This window comes from Caretta caretta, chromosome 8, assembly GCF_965140235.1.
Source record: "Caretta caretta isolate rCarCar2 chromosome 8, rCarCar1.hap1, whole genome shotgun sequence".
In the NCBI taxonomy this organism is placed as follows: domain Eukaryota; kingdom Metazoa; phylum Chordata; order Testudines; family Cheloniidae; genus Caretta; species Caretta caretta.
Genome location: NC_134213.1, coordinates 33495837 through 33517694, shown reverse-complemented (window position 1 = coordinate 33517694; position 21858 = coordinate 33495837). Strand labels below are relative to the sequence as shown.

The 21858-nt window shown below is 43.0% G+C and overlaps 1 long non-coding RNA gene across 1 annotated transcript; it reads left to right on the top strand.

Annotated features, from left to right (window-relative positions):
* Positions 1–11481: 11481 nt before the first annotated feature.
* Positions 11482–21278, top strand: LOC125641153 (uncharacterized). Its single transcript, XR_007357999.1, has 3 exons — positions 11482–11638; positions 20593–20658; positions 21198–21278. It is a non-coding gene; the product is annotated as an uncharacterized LOC125641153 (long non-coding RNA).
* The last annotated feature ends 580 nt before the right edge of the window (positions 21279–21858 follow it).

The following is a 21858-nucleotide window of genomic DNA, read 5'->3' as shown; positions in this document are numbered from 1 at the left end:
CTAAGGGTTGTTGTTGTTTTTTTTTTAATGAAAACAGCCTTGCTATGGAAACATTTTATTTATGTACAATAGCTCCTTTATTTTTTCCCCTGACTGACAGCTGGAAATGTGTCCCTCAATATGTCATCAACACCTGAAAGCAGATTTTCAGTGATTAGAAGGAGAAAGAGGATGTGGGAGGACATGTTCACTGAGATAATGAACGCCTCTCGGACAGCTGACACAGATCTGAGAGTGTGGAGGATCTCACTGTCTAAGAAGTTAAACAAGGACATGGAAAGCAGGAAAGCTTCCAATGAGCAAGAGCATGTGGTACAGGTTGAGATGCTTCAGATTATGCGGGACCAAGCAGACATGTTGAGGCATCTGGTTGAACTGCAGGAACAGAAGCAGAAGGGTAGAGTCCCTCTGCAGACCCTGGTGGACAGCCAGCCACCATTGCCTGGTGCAGAACCACCCTCTCCCAAGCGTTCCATGAGGCATGGGCAAAAAGTCCATTATCACTTTCACTTAACTCAGGGGGTGTGGGGGAGGGGTACAAAGAAAAGAAGGTGCCCATTCACAGACCTTTGATGGTCTGGAATGTGGTGTTATGTTACACAGCTGAAAATGTTTCTTCCATTACAACTTTACAACCCCTTTTCCCCAAGGTTACCTTTTTTTCTGTTCTCCCTCTTTACTTATGTTTGTTAAATAAAGTAAATGGATTCAAGAAATAAATGTTCTTTATTGAGTAGAAACAGTTAGCTTTACAGGGACAGTGATACAAGCCAGGCGAAGGTTTGGGAAAGCACAGTGCAGACAAGCAGCTCACATTACTGTGACTCATTACTGAGATGGCTTTTCAAAGCCTCGCGGATACGCAGCACCCCTTGCTGTGCTCTTCTTATTGCCCTGGTGTCTGGCTGCTCAAAAAATGGCTGCCATGTGACATGTCTCAGTTGCCCACCTCTGTGGAAAATGTTCTGCCTTTTTTTCCACAGATATTATGGAGCACACAGCAGGCAGCTATAACCATGGGGATGGTCTCTTCACTAAGGTCCAGCCTTGTTATTAGGCTTCTCCAGCGCCCTTTCAAACTACCAAAGGCACATTGAACCACCATTCTGCACATGCTGAGCCTATAGCTGAACCGTCCCTTACTGCTGTCCAGACGGCCAGTGTATGGCTTAATGAGCCATGGGAGCAATTGGTAGGCTGGGTCCCCCAGGATAACTATAGGCACCTCAATGTCATCCGTGTTAATTTTGTGGTCTGGAAAGAAAGTCCCGGATTGCAGCTTTTTGAACAGACCCGAGTTCTTAAAGATGCTTACATCATGAACCTTTCCCGACCATCCTATGTTGATGTCAATGAAATGCCCCCTGTGATCCACCAGAGCTTGCAACACCATTGAAAAGTATCCCTTTCAGTTTATGTAGTCTTTGGCAAGGTGGTCTGGTGCCAAGATGGGGATATGAGTGCCATCTATCACCCCACTGCAATTAGGGAACCCCCATCACGGTAAAACCATCCACTATGTCCTGCACATTTCCCAGACTCACTGCCTTTTGTAGCAGAAGTTGATTAATGCTCCTGCACACCTGGAGCACAGCAGCTCCCATGGTTGATTTACCTACTCCAAATTGATTCCCCACTGACTGGTAACTGTCTGGTGTTGCAAGCTTCGAAATAGCAATCACTGCTCACTTCTCCACTGTCAGAGCAGGTCTCATTTTTGTGTTGCTGAATTGCAGGGCAGGGGACAGCTCTGCACAAAGTTCCTAGAAGGTGGCCTTCCGCATTCGAAAGTTCTGTAGTCACTGCTCATCATCCCCTACCTGCAAAACGATGCTGTCCCACCAGCCAGTGCTTGTTTAACGGAACCAGAAATGGCACTGCACAGAGTGCTGCTGCACTGTGAATTGTTTTTTTTCAATGGCTTGCAGCAGGGCTGCTTGCAGGACATTGCTATGTTCTGCGCAGCGGACCCTACTTCAGCTCTGGAAATACTGCAGAGGAAGGTGTGAGGTGTTTGAGATGCTCACAGCAAGAGTGCACAACTGAGCAGGCTCCATGCTTCTGGAGTTAGGGTGTATGCATGGCAGTTTTTAGGCATGAAAACCACTGGATTGTTTGCCCCTGATATGAGGGAGGGAGCACAGTGCCTCATGGGATGCCGACCCAGTGTTCCCATTCTCCCCTATAACAATGTTTTGCTCCCATGAGGCATTGCAAACTTCCCAAAACACACTGCAGCAAGTTGCACTTTGGGATAGCTACCCACAATGCACTGCTTTGTGCATCAATGCAGAAGCTGCTAGTGAGGATGCACTCCATTGAGATAATCCGTATGGTGTGGCCACGCACAATTGACTCTATTAATTCAGGGGCTCAAGGTCGAATTAAATAAAGTTGACTTAATTTTGTAGTGTCGACAAGCCCTGAGTGTTGCTCTTTTAAGATTTCCATACCACTTCCCTCTCAGATATTGGATGTCACTTAAGATTCTTAAACCTTGGGTTGAGTGGTGTAGCTATCTTTAGAAATCTCACATTGGTATCTTCTTTGCGTTTTGCCAAATCTGCTGTGAAAGTGTTCTTAAAATGAACATGTGCTGGGTCATCATCCAAGAGTGCTATAACATACAATATATGCAGAATGTGGGTAAAACAGAGCAGGAGACATACAATTCTCCCCAAAGGAGTTCATTCACAAATTTAATTAACATATTATTTTTTTAAAGAGCATCATCACCATGGACGCATGTTCTCTGGAATGGTGGCCGAAGCATGAAGAGGCATACGAATGTTTAGCATATCTGGCACATAAATACCTTGCAACGCCAGCTACAAAAGTGCCATATGAACATCTGTTTTCACTTTCAGGTGACATAAATAAGAAGCAGGCAGCATTGTCTCCCATAAATGTAAACAAACTTGTTTGTCTTAGCGATTGGCTGAACAAGAAGTAGGACTGAGTGGACTTGTAGGCTCTAAAGTTTTAAACTGTTTTGTTTTTGAGTGCAGTTATGTAACAAGAAAAAAATCTACATTTGTAAGTTACACTTTCACAATAAAGAGATTGCACTTCAGTACTTGAATGAGATGAATTGAAAAATACTATTTTTAATCACTTTTACAGTTCAAATATTTGTAATAAAAATATAAAGTCAGCACTGTATACTTTGTATTCTGTGTTGTAATAGAAATCAATACATTTGAAAATGTAGAAAAACATCCAAAATATTTAATAAATTTCAATTGTCATTCTATTGTTTAACAGTGCGATTAATGATGATTATTTTTTTAATCACAATTAATTTTTTTGTTAATCGGGTGAGTTAGCTGTGATTAATAGACAGCCCTAATTTTGAGGGGTTCCCAAAGGTGTCTAAGGGAGTTCCGGCCTAGCTCCGCAGATACTTTGGTGCTTAACTCCCATTGACTTCAATGGGCGTTAGGTGCCACAATATCTTTGAGTATCTGTATCTTTGGTGCCCATTTCTGAATGTCCATGAGGCTGGGTGCCTACCTCCCTTAGGCCTCTTTGAAAACTCCAGCCTTAATGTATTGTTAGCTGTCTTACTGCTGCTAAACTTAATTAAACAAGATGTCAGCACCACGTGACCAGTCACCGCTCTCAGCAAGTGCTCTGTGAACAATTCAATAGACCGGACTGTGTGACCTGGGGTACTAAACCAATATTTGAGATTCTGTACTTTTGGGAATACTTTCTAAACATCAATATTTGATTATTTGTATTATGAATATTTCATAGTGTTTTTTCTATTTTAATTTTAATAAAGTAAGAGTTCCAAGCAAGCCTTTTGGTAAACCAATGCAGATAATAAAAATCATATCTTTATTTTATAATCAGTGCATTCAGTGTATTTTCACTGAATAAACATCTCATGCTGTTTTGCTTTTGAAACATATACATAATAACATGTACAGTGCCATTTCTGATCTACTGATTACATCATCTCACTGAGATTTTTTTCTCAGAACTTTCTTTCCATTATTATTACTTGCTGTTGCACAGTAGCTCCAACAAAGCTTGCAGTCCCATTGTACTAAGAATTGGATATACATGCTGTAGGAGAAGGGCACCACCCTGAAGAGCTCAAACTCTACATAGGTAAAGGTAGGGAGGGAAAACTGGAATGGGGAAAGGTGAAGTGACTTGGCTAAACCCACATAGCATATTAGTGGTCAAGCCAGGGAAAGACCCCTGGTTTCCCGAGTTCCTGATCCATGCCTTATCTACTGGACCATGCTGTTTTTCTAGGTAGCCAGGTAGAGATGATAGGGGAAAGAAAGAGAGGCATGGACAGGTGATTGGGCTTGCTCAAGGTTGTGTACCCAGTCCATTCATAACTCTAGCACTCAGTGGCCCAAATTTGGGCCAGTGGGAATTTTGTAGCATATAACAATACTGCATAGTCTCTTCTTTCTTTGTTAAAGAAAGTTAAAGTTGTTATACTGACATTATAACCATCATAAAGTAACTGTAAGAAAATACAATGTATGGAGTTATGTTGGCCCAATCACTGTAATGGGAGTTGTGGGTGATTGGTATCTCTGGGCTGAATGATCTATTTGGTACATACTGCATCATAATCCAGTACAGCAAGGTAGTATATAGCAGCCACTGTTAATAGGGTCGAGGGCAGAGGAAGCTTCAGCCAGATACATCAGCCATTTTGTGTTCATTTCAGTGCAGTTTCTCTGACATATGCACGTGTCTTTCCTTTCCTTTTATTGTTTTTCTTTCTAAGACCGCAATCTAAAATAAAGCCATTCTTGCTGGAAGGATGTTTGCTATGATTTTCAGTAGATAAGGAGCAGTCCACTCACTCTGCCTCCATGAGCTCAAATTAGCAGTGCAGGAGTAGACCCAGGAGTTGTACTGAATTTGAGATCCTTTGTGGGTGTCCATACGTACCTGGATCCTCTCATTCTAGTCTTGGATTCTATTCTGCCTGCATTTTATTCCACCAGAGTGTATTACACTCAACATGAACACAAGAAGAGGAATTAAAAGAATACTTTTAGGTATGATTAGATGTATTTGAATAGGAAAAATGAGTCACCTGTAAATGATGGGTGTGATGTCTCCCGAGGGTACCCCCTTGTGAGGCATCTCACTACCACCTGCCTTTAGGGTGAGGAAGTCCTGCCTGTACCTGCCAGGGATCAGCTCCCTAACTTCATGGGCAGCACAAGGACTTCCCTCTAGCCTCAAGCCCTGCTCTAAGCACACCCCAACCCCCGAGCTGCTCTAGCATCTCCCGAGAGCATCAAAGCCTTAGTCCACTGCACACGGATAGGAGTCACAAATCTGCTACTTCCAAAGAAGCAGTACAGCCCAACTCCTCCCATCAGCGCTCTGCTGCACGCAGCACTTCGATTTGTTTATAGTGAAATCAAGTATAAGTTTATTTAACACGGCGGAGAGATTCAAGTAGTAGCAAGTAACGTATTGGAAATAAAAGATTACATCTAAAATGAAATCGTAATGCATATTCGAGAGCCTAGATGTATTAAGATATACTCATGGCTTGCAGAATAATGCTCACTCCAAATCCTTGCAGTGCTTTACAGCCAGACTGGCTGTGCCCCTTCTTTCATGAGAGATGCACGCTATTAGTTTTGCCTCCTAAGTGGAAGATTGTGTCTCTCTGCACTGCAAGATATACCAGACCCCACTCTCTTGTCTTTATTCCTAAATGGGACCCCTATCCCCCATGCTGCTGTCTGTTTCTTTCTGTAGATTTCCTCTCTTGTAGATTTTACGATGTCTCACTTCACACCCAGCTCAGTATGCAAATAGGCACACAACCTAAGGCACACAGTACACATATGGCCAGACAGGAGACAAATGTCAGTTATCTTGGAGATGTTCCTTGTAGGCAGATGGGATGTCATTTTCTGGTGACCTGCCTTAACTCCAAGACCTTAAGAGCAAATCTTTTGGTATAGACACAGAACTCCTTGAATATTACCTGTACATACATTTTTTTTTGCAATGATAATGATGAGCAGTGGGCCACTGGCTCTAGGTAGAGCCCTCACATGCCACCATTTGGTGAACTATTATGCTTATATCTGACTTACAGGATTCTGTAAAACCCTAGGCACCCTTTGTACTCTCTTTCAGTTGGCACCAAGGGGGTCCCTGGATCACACTGGGATAGTGCACCTGGCCACTGGCTTTTGCGTATTGTTTGGGTTTGCTATTGTTTTTGGGGTCTCAAGAAACCAAACCAGAGTGCTGCTAAGAAACAGGTCATTGGGCAAAACAATGGCAACCCCACAATTCTGGGCCTCTGGAAGCTCAAGTCAAGTCATTCCTGTCATCGTACTTTCCAGTCACCTGCTAGGATACCTGGGGGAAAAATCAGAGAGCAAAACACACAGTTTCTCTTGTTAGAAGTACCAAGTTCAATGAAGATGAATTGGCCATCTGTTCTACTTACAGCAACAATCTGGCAAGCTGTAAACCTCATTTTTATAAGTTGCCACTTTCCATCAGTGCTAAGAAAAGTCAGAGGGAATTGTCAAAAGGAGAATGTTGTAGAGGAAAAATAAAAACCTGTAATGATGAGTGCATTTTCTACCAAGGCTTGCTCTCCCTGACTTGTTCTGAAAGACATTGAGGCATCTTATCTACTGGTGAGAGGTTAATCAAGTGCCTCTTTCAAGGTTGAAAATAAGTTCCCCCAATGGACTAGAACAAAGGATTCCTGTACAAGCAAATGGTTTTTCTTTGGAAGGGATTTGTCCATACCCATACCTCTTTAACCCATCCAGTCCCTGGGCTCTGTCTGGTAGTGCAGTCTGCAGTTGCCCAGCATAGTTTTTTTTAAAAGATAGTTTTCTCTTTGTAGCATGGGTGAGACAATAGTTATACATCAGAACTGTGTGAGACACTGGCATATTCTAGTTCATGACCTGGTAAAGAGATTCCTTAATGCCGTTAGATAATGGTATAGAACATCCACACAACAAAACGTGAACTATGATGCACCTCACCAGATCAGACAATCTTATCTGCTGGGACTATTAGACTTGTAGTTGGCATGGGTCCACAATCAGCCTTGGGGTGGTGCAAAATAGCTATCATCACTTCCATTTATCAATAAGTCAGCTGAAATTCAATTTATGTTGGGAAAGAACAAACAAGGTGTAGGGGGGAGGAAAAGTAATTAGACATTTTTGAGAGGGAATTTAGTTTATTAATGTTCCCCAAATCCCTTCTTCTCCTCAAACTACACAAAGTGAAATGATGTACATGGCAATTGGAAAAAAATATATTTTATATATAGTGGATTTTATTGCAAAGAATCCCAAATCTTTACCCAAACTATGAACTTACAACATCATTGAAATGCAACTATATCTGGGGTATGGCCTCAACCAGTGCACAAAAAGGAAGGTCAGTTTTGTCCCAGGACGCTGGGGTGAACCTCCATTTTTCCAATAGTGCCTGGAGATCCTTAGTGTCCATAGAAAGCAGACAGGAGGACTTTAGTTTTTAGGCTCTCATACAAAGGACCTGCCAATTGTAGAGTGAATGCATGGAACTCAGCATATCTTCTCTGTAGGGTGAAGCTGATCTTACTTGGATTTGAATCTTCAGTCCCAGAGAGTCTGCATGTTTGAAACAATTCTCATTATAATTTGTCTTGCTATAGTTCATCTTGTCTTGATATAGTTCATCTAGCAAAATGTTTATCACGGTCAGACTGGTAGCTTTGCCAAAACAGGAGTGTGGGATTTGCTACAGTGGATCAGACCAGTAGTCCCTCTAGCCATCTGTCATTTGAGCCAGATTCTGATACTCTGACCAGCCTTGGCTAGTACCTTACTTCACAAACCCTTTTCCTAAACTCAGCGGGCCAGGCTGTGGCTTTGAGGACAATTCCTAGTGAGTGGAAGCTCTGGGCGGCATGTGCCTGAGACACCCCTCTGAGGCACAATGCTTCCTCTGCTTCTCTCCTGCTCTAGGGTGATAACGATTGGTGGTGGGAGTGGGGTGAGGTTGGTGACAGGGAAGTGAGTTAATAGCACTCTTGAAATGGTACAGCTCACTTCTCCCTGGGTATTTACCATTGTGGGCCAATGTGTTATGTGGGCTGCATCCAGTATATCTGTATGGCCCTGAGGATGTCACTGTTCTGACTGGGCCGCAGGTTGAGACCCACTGATCTGTAGAGAGCATGTGCTGTACTCCTCGCTGGACCTGAATCCAAGATCTGGGAAGACCTAGCAAAGAGAAAAGGAGGAAAATTACTTCCTCTTATTTCTGTGGCTGACTAAGGCAAGGATACAATCCAGCCCAATGGGTCTAGTCACAAAGTCAAGACTATTCAGGCTACATCTGCACAATAAGCTAAAGTGTGGTTTTTAATTCCCCCTCCCCCCGCTCATGTGCACATGCTCACACTAGCTCTCATCAAGCTAGTGCAAGTATAAATAGCAGTGTAATCATGAAAGCCTGGGTAGTGTCATGGGTGAGCAGTGCTGAGTATGTATGCACCTGTTTCAGGTGGGTTTGTATATTGAACGGCTAAGCCATGCCTCTGCTGTGGCTATGCTGCTATTTAGATGCATGCTAGCTTGATGTGAGCTAGTGCAAGTGTATGTACTCAAGCAGGGGATTCGCACCCCGGGCTTGTAGTGTAGATGTAGCCTCATGATGAATAAAAGTGCTTAGATTACCCAACACTGTCCCTGAGTTTTCAAAAATAATTGTCAACAGTTCAGTGAGTTCAATAGCTAATTCCCTTCATACCATAGAAAGTCTCTTATCTGCAAGTATCAGGGGGTAGCCGTGTTAGTCTGTATCCACAAAAACAACAAGGAGTCCGGCGGCACCTTAAAGACTAATAGATTTATTTGAAAAAAGAAAAGGAGTACTTGTGGCACCTTAGAGACTAACCAATTTATTTGAGCATGAGCTTTTGTGAGCTACAGCTCACTTCATCGGCTGTTACTCTGAAACCTGAGATTTATTTGAGCATAAGCTTTCCTCTTATCTGCAGAAGCTGATCTGTACATGTTCATATTTTTCAAGTATTTCTTTATTATATTTTATTGGGTCTTCCCTCCTAATTATTCATACTATTTATTATGGTAGCCATCCAGATCAGAGTTCTGTCCTGCTTGGTACTTGCAAACATTTTTCTCAATTCTTTTTTCTAGTTGAAGAAGGACCTTTAAAAGCTATTTCTGAGCCTTCATGAATTCCATTCCTTTTCTCGTTTATTAATAGATATTCCTCTTTCCGAGTACGTCTCTGTCATTGTGCCTTGGTCGGTCACAACTAAATACCAAATTCAGGACAAACTGCTGAGAAATAGGGCAGACACACCCCAAAACTGGTGGTTATTCTCCCATAAGATATACCAGACCAGCAACAAAAGTAAACTTCTGTTTTACCACACTGGCTAACAAGAAGTCAGAAAAGCAGTCTCCTTAGGTATTCCAGTCCTTGTATCACCCCCAAAACCACAAGACTTAATGATGACTGGTTATTTAAAACCAATTTAATCAAAAGATTCTTTTGATCCCAAAGGACCCGCCCAATAATCACACTGTACCAATCCTTTAGTACCTAATATCTAAAGGTTTATTTATAAACAGAAATAAAGGTGAGAGTTAAAACTGGTTAAAGGAATCAAATACATACAATTGCAAGGTTCGTGGATCAGACTTGTAGCAGTGATGAAATAAATGGCTGGGCTTCTTAAGTCTCTGGTTGCTTCCAAATCATTGGAAGGTCCACAGTCCCTTGGTTAGAATGGTCCCAGTAGAATAAGTTCATATCCAGAGGTTTGAGCAGGAAAGAGGCAAAATGGAGGTGTTTCCTGGGCCTTTTATAGCTTCTGCCATGTAGAGGGAAACACATTGTTTGAAACAAAGCTCTCAGTCCCATTTGTGGAAAAATACAAGTAACAAGATGGAGTTTGGCATCACATGAGGCAAGTCACATGTCCATGCCTGCTTAGCTTAGTCATAGCAGAGGCCATTATCTAGTTAGCATATTCACAGGAAAGTCCATTAAGTGTAGATAGGCATCTTCCATGGTTCATTGTGAGTTGTGTTCTTTGATGGGCCATTCAACTTGAATAGTTCCTTCACAATGTGCTGGCTGAATACCTTGTTGGTGTTACCACAGGAGCAAACATTTGAAATACAGCTACTTAGTTAATATTCATAACTTCAGATACAAAAAATGATACATGCATACCAGTAGGATAATCATATTCAGCAAATCATAACTGTTTCATAGATGCCTTACATGACATACTTTGTACAAGTTTTATTAAAATTATATAACAGTGGTAGCAACAATGATCTACATGGTCCTATTTTAATTAGATAACATCACAATCTCATTCCTCTGATATTTGACTAGTGGACCAAATCAATCTCCACTCTCGACCTTGCTATGAAATGATTTCTTTTGCTTTGGAAAGTGTTGGTGAAAAAAAAATACTTTCACAGTCTTAAAAAAAAAATTCTGAACATGTTTAGGTTTTTTGACCAAAAACCTGAAACTCCCCAAACCAAAATCTTTTGGCTTAAAACTTGTCAGCATGGGCTGGTTTTTTGAGGGGGGTTGGGGAGGGAGGGTTTGGTTTTAGAATCTTAAAATTTTTGACAAACTCGTTTTTTTTTATAAAAGTAACTATTCATCAAGTGTGTGTAGGGAGAGGGGGAAAACATTTTTGGCAGACCACTTTCCACCAGCCCAACTAAACAAACCCTACCTGGGGTCTTTTTTACACCCCTTTAAAAAACTTGTCCAGCAAGAGAATATAAGGTAGTTAAGTTCACATACAAGTGAAACCCTCCCTCCACTCCCTGATTTATGCTGTGTGGAGGCTGAAGCCTAGCTGAGCTGCAAACAATCAAAACCTGTGTAGAAAGCTTAACTTATCAAGACACCTGATTTATGCTGAGCTGACAGTGTCAGCAGTAGAAGAGCTGCGTCTACTGTCGAAGGAACACAGAATGAAGTAAACTGAAGCAAACTTATGTCCTGTGACAACTGTCAGGGCATTAAATTATAGAAAAAATAATCCCAGCCTACTTGGATATCTAATTAGTTTATGTACAGTTACTAGAGTATGAAATAATACTTCAGTGCTGGAGAGATGCCAGGGTGTATTTTACTCACTGATCCCTTGAATTGCTGCTGGTAGGTAACTAAATCCAGTAATTATTAGCAGGGGAACCACCCCTTCTCCCTCTCCATCCCCCAGCATTTCTGACATTCTCTCTCCAAATTGATTACAACTCAACAAAACCAGGGTCTCAGAAGGGATGTGAGAAAAGGATTTGGGAGGCCAGAGGAATTTGAAACACATACTTTTAGGCATGTAACCTAATAGTCCGAGGTGCGGGAGGCACTCTGCATTCTCTGCGCTGAGCAGTGGGCGGTTCTCTGCTGGCGACCATATCACCTGCTGCACGGTATGGGGCTGAGAGAAAGCAAAGCTGTGCAGAACACAGCAATTTTCTTAACAGGACTCAACTTTCTCTCTCCAAATGTGGATTGCCCACTCCTGAGGACTGACTCTCCATTGGCCTGTTTCACAAGTGCCACTCCATGGTCTTCAGTGGCGCTGCTCCCCATTTACATCAGGGTAAGTGAGAATAGAATCAGAGCCCTCGAGTTTTAGCTTTGGGATTTAGGTTCGCATAAACCCAGAAACAAAGAAGAACTGAGCTGTGACTCCACTTTCTCCTGGCGTCCGTCTGAAACAATACACCAGCCCAGGATCACTTTAAAAGTGTGCTGGCACTAATGAAACTCAAGGAACCGTGCCAGAGTTGTAGGTTGGTCACGAGACCCTAGACTTGCTGAGTTCTGGGTTTTCTGAAAGTTTGGCAAAGTTCTAGCTGAACATAAAGACCAGTCCAGACTATTAATTTGGTTGTTCTAGCAGATTTCTACACTGCAATTCAACATGGATGGCACAGTATGGCTCAATGAATGGTGAAAAAATACACCAGTAGAGCGGAAGAATCACACCATTTTGTTAGAAAGGGGCTCGAGCTGCATAATGGGGATCTGTGTTTTAGGGTGTGTTGGGTCAGACCAGGGTAAGAAGAGGGGTTACATGAAAAATTCAGACCTTTACTTTAAACACCCTCACAGTTTAGACCTTTGGTTGGAGTCCATATCTATATATTGTGGGTAGGATTTTCCCCTCCTCTACAATCCTATTAAGCTGCTGCTGCAGCATAAGAGAGTCGTTTGTGCTTCACATCAAGCCAGAGGAGAATTCTCACTTCTGCAGGCTGTCCCAGAGGTAATTTACACAGTTTTGAAGCCCCTGCATAAGAAGCATGCCATGGCAAGGGATGGGAGGGGGTGGGGAATCCAGGTGGCACAGTTGCCCATAGGCAGCTGGGGACAGGTTGCCATACTTTAGGTAGCCTTCTAGGACAATCTAATTTAGTCTGGGGACCATTGCACCCAGGGTCGGCCCTAAACTAAATGGCGCCCCAGGGGAGGACTGTCTTTGGCATCCCCCTCCATTAGTTGCATCCATGCCTATACGCCTGCCCTTATTTTAATGTGTAGGGTTTGTCTCCTTATCTTCCTCCTCAAAGTTTAGCCAAGGTAGACTTCAACTGAGGCCATAAATTACACATGGGCACACAACACAGATATATTTGTTGGGCCAGGGTTTTTCCACTCTGTGTATTTATTTGACTCAAGTTTCCCCCAGTTTCTGCAGATCACAGAATCCGTGCTCTCAATCATTTCTATTGCTCCCATAAGGAGATAATTTTGCTTTATTTCGTTCTCGTGTGGTTGCACCTGCTGCATTTTATTATCCTCTTGAACCTCTTCATGGCACTGGTATGGTCTCTCACAGACCTGTGCAGATGGCAGCTGTCTCTTAGCTGGGATACATAACGGGGCATTCAATGGCTTGCATGGAAAGGCAGAATCTAAGGAAAACAAGGAGCTGCAAAAGAATCTGCAGCACATTGTTTATAGCAATGCCCTTCTAGTAATCAAAGTCTGCCCTTCAGAAATGTGGTTTCAATTTTTCCTTTGAAATATGTAATGAGGAATGTTGCCAATACACACTATATTCTTCTTTGTCAAGTTCTTGAGTCATTCTTCACTATACTAACAGCTTTCAGAATGATGTCTTTTGACAACGGCATTGACACTTGCTTTTGCAAATTGGATTCATATTTTGAAAGCAAATTGATGCTATTCTGGGGCTCGGTCACCAGAGCAACTTTTTATTATTTGTTTCTCTCTTACTTGTCTTGCTTCACTGGATAGCTGGAAACTTATTTCAATAGCCAGTGTTTGACATGCTGTTTGTTGATGGGCCTGCAATTTTGCACGGGGTGTGGTGGGATGAATGACGTTTGCAAAGAACTTGTTTTCTCAGGACCTCCTCTGTGGTGTTCCTGCTCATTCTACACAGGAGAAGAAGGGGAGGGGAGATTGTATTTGTTTTCTTCTTTTATATATGGACATTTGAGAGTAATCATTTTTGGCTGTTTTTATGTTCACCTTAATCCTCCATGTGATAGCTCCGCATTCTATAGTTGAGGACTATGAGTGACCAGTTTGCACTGCAATGATTGGACTTTAAGTGACTGTATGTTACTGATTCTGGAGGCCGCAGTATAACACTAAGAATCATTGCCCTTTGCACTTTTATAGCACATTCCATCTGAGGATCTCCAAGGCACTTTAAGCATCACAAGATTTCTGTGAGGGAAGTACCACTATAACCATCTAATTTAGGAATAAATTGAGGCAAGGAAAGTTCAGGTCACTTGCTCAAGGTCACAGCAAGTTCATGACAGAGCAGAGATTAGAATTCAGGACTCTGGATTCTTAAGTCTGTGCTCTGCTAAACACTTCTCTCTGTTTTCTAATGAATGTCACACATTTGTCACATTGCCCCAGAACATATAATTCTACTTTTCAAGGAGGCCAAGACTTTCAAAAGTGGGTGTTTAAAATCAGGCTCCTAAATTCTGTAAGTGCTCAGTACTCTTGGAAATCAGATCAAAGTTACACAGGTGAGCTTTTCAGAAGCCAAGGAATTTAGGAGGGCAAGCCCCACTGACCTTCAATGGAAGCTGTGCTTCTACGTGCCTGAGGCCCTTCTGAAAATCCCCCCTTAGCTGCTTAATATATATTTTTGGGTGCCTAGAGTTAGGCTAAGATTTTTCAAAAGAAGAGCCTAAAACGTATGCACATTTGACTCATGCTGCAGTGTCCTTCAGAGATGCCTTGTCTACAGAGGCAGTGCTAGCCCATTGGGGGCCCTTACCAGGAATATTTTTGTCCCCTTTCATATACAATATTAAAACAGGAATTTTCTTATGAAAATAAGTGAGTAAGGGGCTCCCTTGAGTTGCTTGGCCCTAAGCAATTGCTTAGCATGCTTATGCCTAGTGTTGGCACTGCTTATCTACACTAGAGAAGGTTTGCCAGCATAATACTGACAACCCTCCTAATGGAGATGCAATTTGTAGTGGCAAAAGTGATATCTTGCCAATATAGCTTATACCAGTTCCTCAAATGAAATAAGCTACACTGGTAAAATTACTGAGGTTTTTTTGCTTGTAGAACTGCATCTGCACTAGGGCTTTTGCTGATATAACCATCAGTTAGTGGGCTGATTTACCCCACCCTGGTCTGTAGGGCTTGCTAAGAGAGCAATCCTAGCTGAAAGAGAAGAGCTTTGTAGATTGACATCCGATAGAATGGCAGCAGCATCACTTATAACCCCACCATCATACACTCCAAGATTGCGAATCTAAACTGCATCCTGTGCTCCGTGAGGATTGCACACCAGACACGGAAAAATTCCTGGTATCCAAGTCCTGCAGATGCTTCCCAGGCTCTGCAACTGGGATGTGAGATGCAAGGCCAGCCCAGCAAGAGGTACCAGTGAATGGAACTGTGTGAGAAGAGCTTACAGAGGATGTGAGAAAGGGAGACCTGTGTTGGGACAGGGGTCAGATTGGAGGGGAAAATGTTCTCACCTAAGCTCTTCCCAAAAACAAAGTGCTCCCACATGATTTTGCTCACGGTAGATTGTGCAGAGGTTCAAAATATCTATCTCCTTGCTCACCTTCTCTGGGAGCCAGAGACACCACTGGGCTCTGCTTGGCTTCCCCTTGCTGAGGGTTGTGTGCTGACTGTGTTTCTTGGGCTTGGCTCCCCTTTGGGGGGCCTCAGATGCCACCTCTGGGCTCTAAGCTCCTTAGTGGTCGGGTGGCCATATGTGGTGGTACTACTCACTCAAGGTGCCAAAATGAGCTGTTGATGTTGCTGGCAGTAGATTGCACAGATCTTCATAATATAGTCTTCCCTCTCCTTTGCTTCATGCTTTGAGCAGTGAAATCATTAGTACTGTAACTGTCCATCTTGTTAAAAGGGGCCATCTGAGTTAGCACCTCACTAAGATGAATGGGGCAGTTCACATTTCAGGGGTACTGTTTCAGAATCTGAAACTGCAGACAGACATCAGTGCACCAGCCACTCTGACTTACTGGTTTTTGAGGCCATCTCAACAACCATAACAGCTACAGATCACATCTCTTTCTTTAATTAAAACTTAAATTGTGGAGGTGAAGAAGGCAGCATGGAAGCAATTCTGTTATGCCGTATCACAGTGTACCAGCTGAGTCTGTGGCTGGGGTTGGAGACAGGATGATACTGCAAGTGGGGGAATGGTCCTGCTATTGTGGGAAACTTTTCAGCCTTATAAATTACCATGGTGAAATGGGCTAGAGAAAGGATCTGAATCCTCGCTCCCACTCCCTTTACCCAGAGGCCTGCCAGTGGACTCTCCTTCCACTCTCCTGTGTGTCAGAGTCCTTGTAACCCCAACAAGGCTGGCTCCAGGATTCCTGGGGGGCTCGACCCCCAACCTTGTTATGGTCACTTAGGACAGGGGATAGGGTGTCCCCACTCCGGGGTGCTCTCTCCACACTGGACGCTTCCCATATCCACTGATCACTGTGTATAGTTCAAGCAAATACACTTTATTAAACAGCAATCAATTTTTAAAAATGGGAAAGGTTAAAGGAAAACACATCAGCCTGCTCTGTGGCAGGAAGACATCACAAACAGTGTCTCTGGAATGTAAGGGAAGTTCAATCTGTTCCTCACATGTCCCAGGCCTCCTTCTCAGGTCCTGGCTGTGCTGCAGGGATGCTGCGGGTCCGACACTTGCGCTGGTGGTGGCCTCACACCTTCAGGCTCTAGGTGGCAGGGCCCTTCTTCCCAGCATCTTCCCCCCCTCCCCTGTCAGGGTTATGATCCCCCTCCAAGTCTGGCCTGCAAGGCCTCTTGGCTCGGGGTGTCTCCCTGTGCTGGGTCCACTGCCCAGCTGCTCATTGCATCCATCTGCATCTCCCCAGCTGCTCACTTCACCCAGCTCCAGACTGTTCATGCCCCAGCCCCAGCCCCAGCCCCAGCTCCAGCTCCATTCTGCCTCAGCACTGATGCTGCTCTGCTTCCAGCACAGCTCCCTGGGCTGCTTCTCTGGCCCCTCTGGCCAGCGTGGCCCTGCTCCTGAGCTCATCTGGGGCCCCTGCTCTCTCCTTAGCTGGGCCCCACCCAGTTCCAGGCAATTCCAGCTCACATGGAGGACAGGAGGGACCCCTATGGCCTCCTGACTCCATTAGCCTGCCTGCCCTGTCAATCAGGCTGACCTGGAGCATTGGCCTCTCCCCGTTGCTCCTGGGAACTGTCAGTCTCAGGGTCCTGATTTCCCATCGACCCTCCCCCTTTTCTTTTGGTACTGGGAGCTAGCCAACCAAAAACCCCACTGAGTTTTAGTAAGGGGCCAACAGTCCCCTTACATTCTACCTTGCTAAAATTCTGCCACTGCCACAATATTTACACCAGTACCTCCGGGTCCATATTAGCAACATATACCAACATCAGGTTATGTTAAAAAAAACCATTAACAATTAACAAAAGAACATTTAACATATGTAACATTCTATGTCTACTTCTTCATACTTTACATGATAATATTCATTAAAACTCTACCAATAACATAATCATCTCTAAGTTTAACAGGCAGTACAACCTTAGTAGTTCTCTGGGACCTTCTTAAGACTGATGGTTCATTACCCATATTTTCTATTCTCCTGTCCCCAAGTAACACCAGGTCAATTTGAGGGATCTGGCCATTTTCATCAGGGTTTGAGTTTGCCCCATTGGTTTCAGTCTCCTCGGGACATACTGCTCTATGTCTCCTCTGAGCCCTGGTCAGACTAAAAGTCCAATGTTTCAGTTGGTCCCTCTGTACAACGCTCTCAGGACCTCCTAGTTCAGGGTGGATAGTATAAACTGACACTTCAGGATTGTTGTGGATGACCACAGTGTGGGGATTTTACTTCCATTTGTCCTGTATTTTATTATGTCTACGGCGTCTTTGGTTATGAACTGGTATACAGTCACCAGGAGTGGTAGAAGGGGCCTACCATCAATCAAACATAAGACCTGCCCCCTGGGGGTATTACTTCCAAGGTCAAGACAGACACATCCCCGGAAGCAAAGAGTGTAATGTAACACCTCTAAGAACTCCTCCCACCACCCTCTACCAATCAGGGTGGGTTTCAGCTGTAGAGGACGTCCCCGAGAGCAGATTTAACCAATCGAGGGGAGTTCTCGGGTGGGGTAACCCACCCAGAACAGGGTCGTGTGACTCCTCTAAGAGCTCCCCCTACTGCCCTCTACCAATCAGAGTGCAGCACCACCCGCAGAAGTTCCAGCGCTGCATGGAAGAGGCCATTTCATTCCAAGAATGTGTGTTTTAAAAATCGTGGAAAAGATGAGAGGAAACATGGACTCCTTCACCATCCCCCTGAGAACTTCAGACTTTGTTTTAGCTCTGAGGGCCTTTGACTGCCTGCAGAGAAAGTGCTACATCAGTGACAGTTCTGAGGAGGAGGAGGGAGCCACCAAGGGGAACCCTTTGGCCTAGCTGTAGATGGATATGCCAGAACCCAACCCCAAAACCCAACCTCTCATGAGGAAGACAGACAAGCATGATGGCCTCTCGTCTTCCACCCCCCTAGAGGAGGAAGGTGACCATGGCTCGTGGAAGTCACTGGTGGACAAGGTGAATGGAAAAAAAGTTGCCCAGGTAAATGAATGATTACGAAGTGACAGTCGAGTGTGGGGTGTAATGGGGTTAGGAACCAACGTGGGGTTTCATACATCTAAAAACAAGCAGTAAGGGCTTACAGTTGTTTCTTTTCTGAAAATCTATCGACAGCTCAATGATGACTTTCTAGAGGTCCTGGAGGCCCTGGACAGCGTTGCATCAAACAACAAAGACAAACCAGGCCCATCCTGTTTTTGCTCAACGCCAGTACAAATTGTTGACGAGGACGCCAAGAATGACAGCTATATGGATTTTAGGAGGAGGCTGGGCATGGAACTAACTGAGCCAGTGCCATGTCGTGAGCGTAAAAAAGTCATGCGGTCTATTGTACATGTTGCTGTTTATGGTGTTCTTAATCACTGCCTTAGGGAAAAGCTTTTCGAAGATTGTGAGGGCTGTGTCATAGATGCACCAGCCCAACGGCACCATGACTGTGTGAGCTGGACTTCGGAGGATATAAGCTACAAACTCCGGGACTGTGTGCTGACCTGTGTTTGGAAAGCCTATTAAACACTGTTATTGCCATAGGTTGTGCTTTGCAATGTCTGTGCCTAACCCAAGAAAATTTAGCACAAGGGGAGACCTTGGTAAATGCTGTGCAATTCAGTTGAGACCCTGACAGTGTTTTAAAGAAAATGACCAAACCAGAAGATGCCTGCTTACAGCATTATATTGACGGTCTGGTCCGCACAAAAAGTTACAGAACCCTGCTTAAGAAAAAGACTATTTATAAGAAATCTCAAAGGATTAAGTTAGAGAATGGTGAGGGGACAAACATGTGATATAAAACTTGTTAGCTGTAAATAAAAATATCTATTGAAAAGGGTTTTGTGACTATCTGTGTTTCTGTTAGAAGGTCTGTGTGGCCCTTAAGTAAGAAAAAAGTTTTGATGGAGCATCTTGGTTTGTTTTCAAGGGGCTGTATGTCTTTTAAATAAAAAAAATAGATTGTGAGAAACTAGCTCTTGTGTCTTTGTGTAAAAGAGACCCATTTACAGCAAAAAACTGAAATGTGTGTAGTAGAATCTTGTGGGGACCCCCCCCCACAAATGTGTTTAAAATAAAAGATAAAAAAGGCTTCCATATAAAACAGGGAAGTTTGAAATGTGTTTGAATACAACAGAGCTGACTCACTGTTGAGCTGATGGTTTAACCACACCCCCACTGAATAGCAAGGGTGACTCTATTGAGTCTCTAGGTCTAGATATGATTATCCACCCTTGTTGTCATCAGCGTTAAACATATTAATGATCAGTAATTAAGTTTGATGCATGTACACCCGCAGTAAGGGACATGGGTGGGGATGGTGAACTCTGATTAATATTAAATGAAATAAAACCTCAGGAATTCGTAGACACTATTGGACAGTTTAAATATAACCCCAGGAGTTTAGAGAACGCTATTGGACAGTTTAAATGTAACCCAGGAGTTGGTAGAACTCTATTGGACAGTTTCAATAAACCCTCAGGAGTTGGTTGAATGCTATGAGATACTCTTTCTAGCAACTCAAAGTCATTAAAATAATATATTTACAAAAATAAACAAGGGTCTAACCCAAAACTGAAATGTTTCAAGGGTTCACAAACCTCCACCATACTTTTATAGAACAAGCATTTTCAGTAAAAACATTTAAAAGCTATGGGTAATAATCATAGGGTGTTTACTATGGTTGGGATACATCCATTTGATTTCAAAACATATCCAAACTTTAAGCATGAAAGAAACATGTTTCAAAACAAAACAAGACATTCATTGATATCAGTAACATTAAGGATTGTTGTGTGTGGTGTTTTACTGTTTAATAATGTAAGAAGGTCCTACAGTGCTCTGTTTTTTCAATTGAAACAGAAAAATGTATTTTAACTAAAAAAAAAAAAAAAGCTGCCCAGTTGTGCAGACAACTTAATTCCCCCAACCCCTCAGATCACAAAAGGGAACTTTGGGGAGGGGTGCCTAATTTCCCTAAGTATCTATTAATTAAGAGTTGTAAGTGATCAAATCAACCTGCTAACTACAGACTCTGAAACAAAGAGTTAGGATGGTATAAAAGCCTCAGTTTTTTGGAGACTGTTCTCTTTAAACAGAAACTATCTTGAACAGAATAACTGCTGGACTACAAGATGAGGTATGCTGCTTGTTTTTAACGCTGAATGAATATATATATATATAATGTCACTCTTTGTCCATGCTGTCCTTACTAAATAATGGTACCTATCTTTATTGCAGTGTGATCTGTTTAGCATGGAAATAGCAACTTCAAGCTGCTTTTCACCAGGGCCAGGCAAAACCCCATTTTTAACTATAGTTGTGCTTAATGCTGTTAAATTAAAAAACACCAGGTATAACACAGATTGCATGGGGATTTGGTGCAATGGGGGAATAATACTAACTACAAATTCTGCTTGTTCTTTAACCCAAAGGCTCAAATACACCTGGGGGAAAACAGAATAACCATGTGCCAACATCCCTGTACCTTGTGCTAGAAGGTAACTTTCTGCAACTGGATTTTAAAAGCATGTGTATGTTTCAAAATGTTTAATTAGTTTTAATGTTTAAATTGTGAGTTAAGGATCTGTGCAAGATATAGGTGTGGGTGTTTTTTAAAAGTATATGCTTGCAAACTGTTGGTTTCGTGTGTTTCAAACTAATGGGGGGGGGTTATTCTGCAAAATGTGATCTGTTTTTAAAATGGGTTGTTTTAAAATTAGTTTGTGTTTAAATTGTTGGTGATTCAGGGGGCCTATGCAAGACATAGTTATGGTGGGGGATTTAAAATATTTTTTTGCACACTTTGTTTTTGGGTGCATGGTGGAAACGTGCTTGTATTAAAAATGTGTAGGTTTTAGAGAAACACTAGTGGTAGAAATAAACCCAAACCTGTGTTTGTTGTACAGCCTGAAATGGATTATTTTGTTTTAAAGTTATGACTTTTTAAATAGAAAAACACTCTAATGAGTATTTTATTTTTTAAGTTTACAAGACAGTTTCATGTGTTTTTTTAATAATAATGTCGTCTGCTCCACAGTACGATCCAGATATGAGAGATCCTTAGACCAGAGGGTAAACAAGCCCTAAAGAAAAAGGAAAGACAGCTGAAAAGGAAAATTCACCAGTACCAATGGCTGATGGATGGATGAAGCCCAGTAAATATATTTTGCTTATTCGTTTGGTTATTTTGTGAGCTTTTGTATTTTAAGCAAATACATAGGTGGGGGTGTGATGTTCCCCTGGTGTTACCTGGACCGGTGATCTGCTAGGTCACTCCAATCCTTGACTCGGGGAGCCAGCCATACCCTGCTCTGCTGTGAGAATCCCCACTCCCGGGCTGTTCACGCACAACCTCTAGCACGTAAGCTGCTCCCAGCAACGTGAGTGAGCACTTTTGGCCAGCCGCTGCTTGGATTGTGCAACCAAATGACACTAGCCAATATCTCCGGTCCTAGACACAATCCTAGGAACCTCCATCTTGCACTGTCCAGATATGCCCACTTCAGTTGCTTGGTGGTGGTGTCTATAGATGGAGGAGGAGAGAGGAAGAGTGTGGCAAATGTCTCCCTTTAATCATGTTCTTTCTTCCCTCTAGGCTTTGCACCCCCCTTCAGGGTCAGGTGAGAATTACCTCATCATAGTCCCAAACTGGCCAAGGGAAGGGGAGTGACTCACTCGAGAGTCCAACAGATCCTTTG